Genomic DNA, 10,448 nt, shown 5'->3' with positions numbered 1-10,448 from the left:
TGAATCAGGGGCAATGAGTTATCAGACTGGGGAGGAGAGGAAATAGAGCCAGCAAAGAGAGTGCACGGTGAATAATAAATTCTAACAGATAACACTGGGGAACAATTTTGAACACATTGTTTGTTGACTTCAATTTTTAAGCCTATTTACACTAAAATGTTGATTCTGAAAGTGCAGTAAGTTTTCTTCTATCACATCAGGTTTTTTTCTCTGGTTTATATTAATGCGATTACTTTAGCGTGGATTTGTATTCATTTACATGCAAGACAGTTTGGTCAGAGGTTGTGTGCTGCTCTACCTAGTGAATAAGCAAAACTTATTTTTCTACTTACACACATATTTCTTTTCTTTCAGATCATGTCTGGCTCTGCTGTTTCTCGTTGTAAGTGCCTAAACAACACTGATTAATTTAGTTATATCTGTGGCAGTTCCAGCATTCCCAGTCAAAGAGTGAACATCAGCACATTTGTAGAGCAAGCCTATTTGGCATATTTTGAAGTTAAAATTGGTGATCAAGATAAGTCTTGGGTTCTTCATTAGGTGTGCAAACAGTGTGTCGAGGGTTTACAGATGTGGACAAAGGGAACAAGGTATAAGATGCCATTTGGTATACCTATGGTTTGGTGAGAGCCAGGAGATCATTTCAGTGACTGTTCATTTTGTATAGTGAAATCATCAGGATATAACAAGAAAAATAAATGTAACAGAGTATCCTAGTCTACCATCGGCTATACGCCCAGTGGCTCATTCAGATGAAATCCCAGTGCCGATTTTCGTTACACTACCCTCTCTTGAAGAACACAATTATGGTGATGAACTAGGTGGCAACAGTGATGAAGAGTTTGAAATTGAAGAGGACTCTGTTCATAAGGAATTCGATCAGCATGACTTGAGCCAACTGAAGGTGTGTTTGATGGTCCACAGATTCAGCAGCTCATCAAAGATGAACATTTCACCAGGACAATGTCAGAAGTTAAAAAGGATGCTTGGTTATCATTCAAAGCCATTGTCAAGGACTTTCTTGGAAACACACGAGCAAAACATTACACAGAAATTGACCAGAAACTCTTGGAGAGCTACATGCTTGGTTGCAATATGAGCATTAAGGTGCATTTTCTGCATAGCCATCATTCTAACTTCGCAGAAAACCTTGGTGCAGTCAGTGATGAGCAAGGACGCTATCAGGGTAGATGGGATGTACATATGATGGCTGACTATTGTTGGAGCATCCGGCGGGATTGTCCTAACACTGAACACTCCAGGAAAAGGTATAGGTGTAAATTTTTACCTTAAATGCTTACCCGGTTAATTTTCAGATGTCATAGAGTAACAATAAATCCTTTGTATGAACAAAATACAAAAATTTAAATAAACAGTACATTCAAGTTATTATTCCATTTTGTTTTCATTGTATTTAAAATTTGTATGTTTTTTGACAAAAATGGAGGGTCCCCTGTATCATAAAAACTGAATGTGATAGCAAAAAAACTGGGGTCATTTCTGAATTCACCACTCAAAAACTAGAAAAAAAGAAGTGTAGGATCTAGCTCAACATAAAATGCATTTGCACGTGTATTCGAGAACCATATCACTACAATAAACAATGTGGCAAACAGCAAAAAGTTTCTTTCTTTTCCCATATTGTTATAGATACCTGCTCTAGACATAGGATTCCTAGTGCTATCATACTATCAGGCGTTCTTTACAAACATGGTGCATTATCATAAAAAAGAAAAATTAAGGTAGTAATATACTCAATTTTTCCAGCCGCCTTTCACCCAAAAAGTGGTTTCCTCAGGGGATAGAGAGACTTGAGTATTGTTCTACTGAAAAGAAAAGAGAATACAACACAGGCTTATATAGTTACTTATCTTACCAAAAGTTTACATCAAAGTTATCTAATACATAATTCCATATAACCAAGGGTCATTTATTGAGTGTAACATATACATCAATTTCGGGGTCTATAGAGCTGTTTACATGATCAAACGTATTTATAATATTGATTTACATAATAACTTTACAATGCAAAAATGATACAGTTGACTTATGGTTCCCCAGACATGATGATAATATACTGGTTTAGCAAAATCAATTGAAAAAAATCAAAATACTGATATAGTGTAGTTTAATAAATACTTACTTTGATTGACGGACAAGTCCAATATGTGTATCAAGAATATACACAGTAAAAATGTGGAGATAGCAGTGTAAGTGTACACTACGTCAGGAGTAAAAAATCTAGTAGAGATAAAAAGAAATTAGTGTATGAAAGTTTGGACTCTTTGGTGGACTATCATAGGGAAGTATTAGGAATGTATCATGGGAAGTCAACTTAATTTCGACTGGTTAGGAGGTTAGCTTGTTTTGTGTGATTACAGTAAATTCTTCAATCCAATTAAAATGTGCCTCAAATAGGGGGGGGGGGGGTTAAAAAAAAAAGGGGGGGGGAATTGTTTTGATGCACGTGCCCCTTTTAATCTGTTATATAAGATAAATATAGATAGTTATCAATATTGTATACTAAGGTCCAAAAAGGAAAACTCCCTAGAACATGGAATTCTATTACGATAGATGTAGTTATAAATATGATTAAATACTTTATCCCTCGGGAGTTGAGAGTTTAAACATATGTCATTTGTGGGTTGGAAAGCCAAAAGTTGTTGTCTATCTTTAGAAATATATATGAACATAAAGGTTTCCGTTCATTCACATAGACCAACTTTCTGTGTCCCCAGGCAGAGAGCTCCTCACAGACCGACTGTCTGCCCCTCCAAACAGAGCTCTCCCATACAGTCCACAGTCTCTCCAAACAAAGCGGCACTGACACAAACCCCTGTCTGTGTCTCTCCAAGCCAAGCTGAGCCCTCACAAACCCCTGTCTGTGTCTTTCCAAGTTAAGCTGAGCCTGCACAGACCCCTGTCTGTGTCTCTCCAAATTAGGCTCCTGACTGAGCTCCTGGCTCTGTGTTATATCCCCACACTCAGTGTTTGGTAATGAATTATCTCACAGGTGAGAGTCTTCCACCTGCTACTTCACACAGGAGAGGAATCTTGGGTATATATACCTCACATAAAAGAGGAATCCTGGGCAAATATATCTCACTTCCACCTCCATGCATTGGTGTCACATATCCCCCCCCCCCCCTCTGCTCAGGACCGTGGGACTGAGCAACTGAAACCAACAGACAGTGCACAGGTGACAAGGCCACTGCGTTTCCTTGTCACTCCATCCACTTCAGAGGGGCATGATCAGTGACTAACTGAAACTTCTGACACAAAAAATAATATTTGAGTGATTCTAAAGCCCACTTGATGGCCAAACACTCCTCTACCACTGCGTAGTTCCTCTCATTCATATTCTGTGACAACACTGCCCCTATTCCTGAGTTAGAAGCATCTGTCTGTGCCACAAATTCATTTTTAAAGTCAGGGGTCATCAATACTGGTTGGGAACAAAGAGCCTGCTTTACAGTCTGGAACGCCTTCTCTGCTTCATCGTTCCACTTTATCATCACTGACCCTCTTCCCTTGGTGAGATCAGTTAAGGGAACTGCTATAGCTGCAACATTGGGTTGAAGCGTCTATCATAGCCAGTAATCCCCAGGAATGCCTTCACTTGTTTCCTATTTACAGGCTGGGGCCAGTTCTGTATGGCTTCAATCTTGGCAATTTGGGGCTTGACTACACCTCTTCCAATAACGTAACCCAAGTACTTGGCTTCTTCTACACCAATGCTACATTTCTTGGGGTTCGCAGTCAACCCTGCTCTCCTCAAATCCTCAATCACTGACTGTACTTTGAGTAGGTGTGCCTCCCAGGACTTTTCAGAAAAACCCTCTGTTCTGAGCGACCAGCTGTCTGTCTTTCCTTTTGTAGGCAAAACACACAACTAACAGACATTGTAAGAGCAGTATCAACACTGCTGCTCATTTTGCACACCGCACGGCTCCCAAGCACAGTGTTGATGGCTCCATTTACAACCAATTTGGTCATCTCCTCAGTGTCATACACTGCTCTCATGGTCTTATCAACCACTCCAATTATTCTGTGAATCACCGCATCTTTAGCGCCAACAACAGCCTCTGAGGCAGTAGCTACACTTTTGTCACTTGGCTTTCGCAGTATGTGCATTTTCCTGGGACCACCCTGTTTGAACCGAACATGACAAACATAGCATTCAAATATCTTGTCCCCAGAACGAGTTCTTATATGCCTCTGCATGTCACTATCAAGTTTTGAGCTTCTGGGACAAGTATAACTGCACTGATCCCATTGGAACGTTTTCTTCACACTTTTCTTTTTAACTTTTGGAGGCTTCCTGTTTTCACACACGTTTGCAGCCCTCCCTTCCACTGGGGTAGCAACTCCTTCCCCAACATGCTTCTGAGTATCCTGTTCATCAGGCACAACAGTGATGGTTTCTTCCCTCTTTACTTGGCTTCATTTACGAAACTTTTCCCGCACCTTTTTGCAAACAGGGACAGCTTTTCCAATCTTTACTTCACTTAATTTATGAAACTCTTCCTGCACCTTTTGGGAAACAGGGACAGCTTTTTCAATATTTACTTTGCTTAATTTACTGAACTCTTCCCACACCTTTTGGGAAACAGGGACAGCTTTTTCCAACTGCTCTTGAACTAGAGCCCCTCTTTTCTCCAGGGCTTCAGCAGAATGTGTGAAGCGAGATATGGCACTATTGTGCTTGCTACTGTACTGGTAGGCCAAGCCCTGTTGCAGAGTGCCAACTTCTTCCTCTTTCTCTTTTGTCTCTTCATTCTCTTCATCATCAGATTCAACATCTCCTTCCTCAACCACCATTGGCTCAACTTCTTCGTCCTGCCCTTCAGGCTGTTCTTTTGTCTCAGCTGAAACAGGATCCCATCCATAAGCTTGGACACCAATAAAAAGAAACTTTTCCCTAGCCAACACAGGCACACCTCCATCAGTTTCCATCTTAGAGGATATAGGAACACCCTCATCCGCTTGCCCCTTAGTCAGCCTGGAAGTATCCTTGTCAGTCACTACAGAAATACTTTCTTCAATTCCAATCTCTGTTAACACAACAATACTTTCTATAGCCTTTACTGCACATGAGACAGGGACACTTACTTCAGCATGCACTTCTTCACCCAAGACCACTGTAATTGGGACATCACCTTTGGATCCCTCTGGTTTCTCACAAGCTGTATCTGAAACAGGACTGGCAATTTTCTCTTCTTTAGACTCATCACCATCTTCCTTATTTTCACTCTTTTGCTGCTTGGGCCATTTCCCCTTATCATAAATCATTTTCTGTACTCCTTGAGCCTGTTGCATATGTTCCTTAACTATTGGCATGACTGCTGATATCCTGTCCTTGTCAATACTTCTATTCCAGGCTTCTATTCTATTCTATTCTCACTTGGTGGGTTGGTGATGAATTATTACTGCTAGAAGAGCTGGTACTGTAGTCACTACTGCCACTACTACTGCTGCTACTACTACTGGAGCTCCTTAATTTTCTAGCAGGCCTTTCATTTACTTCCTTTTTAGGTTCAAGCACAGGTATAGCCTCAAACTTTTCCTTATCATTTTCAATCTCAATGTTTTCTTCCTGTGGAGCTGAGGAAGGATTGCAGCTAACTTTCAAACTAACTCTGTCCTCTTCATTGTCAGTCTCTGACACGGACTCATCTAGGTCTCCTGCCATACCAGAAAATGGAAAAGGGGTGGAGCTATCTGCCAATACCTCAACTACCTCCCCTAATGAGGAATCCTCTAATGGTTCTGGGCCTATATCAGAGGCTGTCAATATCAGCAGTGCACCTCTTTTTAGTTCCAACCTGGACTCCCATAATTTCAAAAAATGTGGAAAATCTCTCCCAAGAATAACCGCATGCATTAGTGCTGGGACTAATCCAACTTTATGAAGCACTGACCCATAGGGGGTTGTAATAAAAGCAAGGGTTGTCTGGTATTCACATTTATCCCCAGGCACACAAGTCACAGTGAATGTGTCAGATTCATTGTCAGAGGGGCCTATAAGGCCTGCTTTCACCAGAGTTACTACACTCCTTAAGTCTAGCAGCGCAGTCACACTTTGACCATTCACTTTTAATTCACACAACTGTTTTTCCACAGTACAGTACACACCACCTGCGCAGTACACACCACCTGCGCAGACATAGACATGCGGTTTCTCATAAAGGCAACATCACATTTCATATGTTTAGTAGTCATAGGACAGTTCACTGCAATGTGTCCCAACTCCTTACAATGAAAACATCTTCTAGGCTCTTTGTTTAGTCTACAATTATACACCTTGGGCCTTCCTGAGCCCACAGTCTCATTATCTTCTTTACTAAAAGTCTTCACATTTCTCCCAGCTCCCTTAAGCCCCAGAACAGTCTTACCAGGACCTCTTGGAATCCATGGGGTTGAGGGTTGAGGGTTATTTAGACAATCCTCAGCTGCAGAGTATCGCTCCACCAGATCCACAAGCTGCACTACTTCCTGCAAGACTTGGCATTTTTTATTCGTGGCCTCTCTTAGGGTGATTAGCTGTGCAGACAATAAGAGGTTGGCTTCTTGCTGGATTGCATTTGTTCGCTGTTGTTCTCTGGTTCCCTCCTGCTGGGCTGCCACAGACTGTATCAGGGCCTTTACCACCTCATCCATTTTCAGACAATAATGTGCTGCCCGCATCCTCCACCACTTGTGAGGGGTTAAGCTCAGGATCACCTTTGGTGGGGTCAAAGGACACTTGTCTGGTTCATCCAACTCAGATCACACACTGAAGTTTAGGTGTTAAGCTGACTTGTAGTCAGGTTTATTTGAAGGTTGCAGATAAAATAACAAAATAGCAAAAAAAACCTTGCCTGTCCGGCACTTACTATACATCCGACGTTCCTGTCTATTAGCTGGAGGGCTTCTCCCTGGCAGCTCCAAACAAAGCTTTCAGCAACCTTTTATTTAGGTTTCCGTTCATTCACATAGACCAACTTTCTGTGTCCCCAGGCAGAGAGCTCCTCACAGACCGACTGTCTGCGCCTCCAAACAGAGCTCCCCCATATAGTCCACAGTCTCTCCAAACAGAGCCGAGAGTCTTCCACCTGCTACTTCACACAGGAGAGGAATCTTGGGCAAATATACCTCACATAAAGGAGGAATCCTGGGCAAATATATCGCAAATATATCTCCCTTCCACCTCCTCCCTTCCAATCCTGCATTGGTGTCACAATATATATAATTTATGAATATTTCTTTGTATTGGACTCAATACAGGTATTATGTATTGAATCCAATACAAAATTATTTGAATTTCCCGCCAATCCCACCCGCACAAACACATGATCTAGGGTTGGGGTAATGGAGAATGGATGGGCTTGAGAGTGTATCGTTTGTACTGTTTGTAATCTTATCATTATTATCTAGTGAAGCAACATGTACCATCTCTGTTAACAAAAATAGACCCCTATCCATCCGTTTATACATGAGTCACTTTAATTTATACTGTTAATCTCACTATTACTATTGGATATATGTGTGGCACTGCGATATTAAGCCTTTATGAACCCCATGATATGATCTGCCGATTACCTTTTGAATGAATATACTGGTACTGATATGTTCTTGTAATCCATACTCTGATGGATACTGTTTTATATTATTTGTAATTACCTATACTTACCCCAGTATATGTTTATATATGATTACACAGCTGCTCTGACGCTCTTGATTCATCTCCTGATGAAGCCAATTGGCAAAATGCGCCACAATTGAGACCGTGAATATCTGTATCATCTTATCTTGAGTCAAACACCTGATTGTTTAGTTTTAGTAGGTAAACCCCCTGGGATAAATCCATCTGCAGGGGCCACCTTCTTATCACGTTTGTTACATGCTGTTTACCTATAACTATATTGTTATCATTGATTTGTTTTGCTTTTGTGAGGCATACCTCCTTATGAATTAAGTTATCATTTTGTATGTTGTCTCAATATAAGGATGTAGTTAAACACCTGCAGGTTATCCTAAAGCTTGTTTGCTTACTTCAATAAGGAATCGAGTTTGTGACCCATTTGTTTAATCGAGGAATTAATTGTGGAAACAGAAGTGAGCAACCTGTATGTGTAAATATTGAGAATACACAATTGTATGCTAGATATTATAAATTATATCTTTTTTGTAATCTTTAGGCTAATATGTTCCCGAAGAAGCGGACTATGTTCCGAGAAACGCATTGAACAGGTGTAAGCCTATTTGTAACAACCACAGAATAATCATTGGAGCATATATCTGGTTTTATATTTTTATTTATTTAATAAATATTTCTATTATTAGGAATTGAATATGGGACTATGAATGAATACATGCCTTTAAAGTCCCAAAGGTATTGACCCTGAATAATTCAGATAGTAGGAGGAACAACTCTTTGAATAATCAGTCACAGAGATGCCTTGGTGAAATAGCAGCTCAGAATGGCAGCAGTAGAGGTTGTTTTGGAGGCCAGGTGGATTAAGGATCAGTGGATCAGTCCAAATACTGGACATGGGAGCTTGTATGTCCAATTCTGTTCCACTTCTCTGAAATAATTGCCATTGCACTTATAATTTGACGCTTGGAATTTGGGCACATGACCAGGGTCCCCACTTGACCTTGCCTGTTGTTTAAACAGAAGTGCTTTGGGCCCTAAATATGGATAGACTAATGGGAGCAACAAGGACTTTGGCATATCAGTTGAAACTGGGTAGGGGAGGGGATGGCAAGGCAATAAATATCAATGTGCACTCAGCTGGAACTAAGGGAAAGTGAACAGATAAATCTATGGGGAGATTTAAATTGGTGCAATAAGCTAATCTACAATGGGAGATATACCATACACCCAAACCCTTCCCTATTACACCAGGACTTAAGCCATGTGTTTAGCTGTCTAAGCTACCTCTGCCTTTCCTGTGTTGCACATGGTATAGGTAATATTCCAGAGAATATAACCATAAAGGTCCTTTCCTTTAACCTAAAACCTAGTTCTTTAAACTGATTTTTAAGGACCCTTCATCTTCCATATATCCTGTCATTGATTAGAACATGGTCTAAGACATCTGGGTCATGCCCAGCCCCTCCCAGAAATATGTCCACTCTGTCCACCACATGCTGGACCCTGGCACCAGGGGGAAAGCAAACCATTTGGTTGAAGAGATCCGGGCTACAAACTATTCTATCAGTCCTCCTGATCATAGAATTTCCTATGACAACCAATTATCTAGGCCTTTCTGCATTGCCTTACCCACCTCTACTAGATGAGATGCTCTCCCAGTTGTTAGGGGCAGCAGTAACATCTAGGGCTGCCACCTCCACCTCTTCATATAGCTTTGAAAATTTGTTAGGGTGCCCAAACCCAGGGCTGGCCTTCTTTTTCTGGGAGCCCTTACCACTCCCTCTAACTACAGTAACCCAGCTCCCTACATGTTCATCCTGATTAACCTCCCCACCCTCCACATCTATGTGTGCATACAGACAGTGCATACATTGTCTTCTATCCTTGAAAGGAATTATGAATGTGAGAATCATTGATTGTTTTTTTTAATCATTTTACTAATATTATCAGCAACAATATTTGTAATTTATGAAAGGAACTAACTGTTCTGTACTCCCATAATTTACTTAATTAATTATATTCACTCAATATTTTTTGTAAAAATGTATTGGAAACATTACCAACTTTTTTTCTTTCTATTGAGAAATATGATTCCAAGTGTTACATAGTTACAATGTAGTTATAAAGAGTAAACATGGGTCACCATCATAATTTGGAGTCGAACATGGGCTAATCTCAATATCTTTAAAAAAAAACATTAAACAAATGAACCTGTTCTATATTTTTATATGTTTGTGACGATCAGCCCTCTCAACCTCACCCTGCGCAAAGATTTTCCAGCACTCTCAGCAACAATTCAAGCACCAGCAGGCTGGGAAGCGCTGTCACAGGGAAAGGTTAACCAATTTGTTAACCTCTGCTAAACACACATTCACAGGTAGACTGCCACCATGTGCTTAGACAGAAACACACCATTACCCTTGACTACCACAGTTATGATTCTCCTTTTTTCTCCAACTGTCAGGTTGTTGGTACAAAGTTCAGTTGTTGTTCAGAGTCAGTGAGCTCTCTGTTCTTAGCAACAAGATGATATATCTGAGAGCTCTCTCTAGTAGGCTTACATTTTCTAGTGACTAGTAGGACCATCCAATGAGAGCAAAGTGTAGCCGGTCCTAGAGGATGTGTTCACATGTGTGGACACACCTAGGATGCTCTTCTCATTGCCAGATTAATGATTTCCCAGGTTCAGGTTTTTTGATGGCTACTCAAAAATATTCTGCTGTGTATTTCACCTAAAGAGTAAAAGATTAACCTTTATTAAGACATTCCTCCCTTTCCAAGATTATACTATCCACTGAGTCCTGAATAT

This window comes from Pyxicephalus adspersus, chromosome 11 (assembly GCF_032062135.1).
Source record: "Pyxicephalus adspersus chromosome 11, UCB_Pads_2.0, whole genome shotgun sequence".
Lineage (NCBI taxonomy): Eukaryota > Metazoa > Chordata > Amphibia > Anura > Pyxicephalidae > Pyxicephalus > Pyxicephalus adspersus.
Note: the sequence above shows the minus strand (reverse complement) of the source record.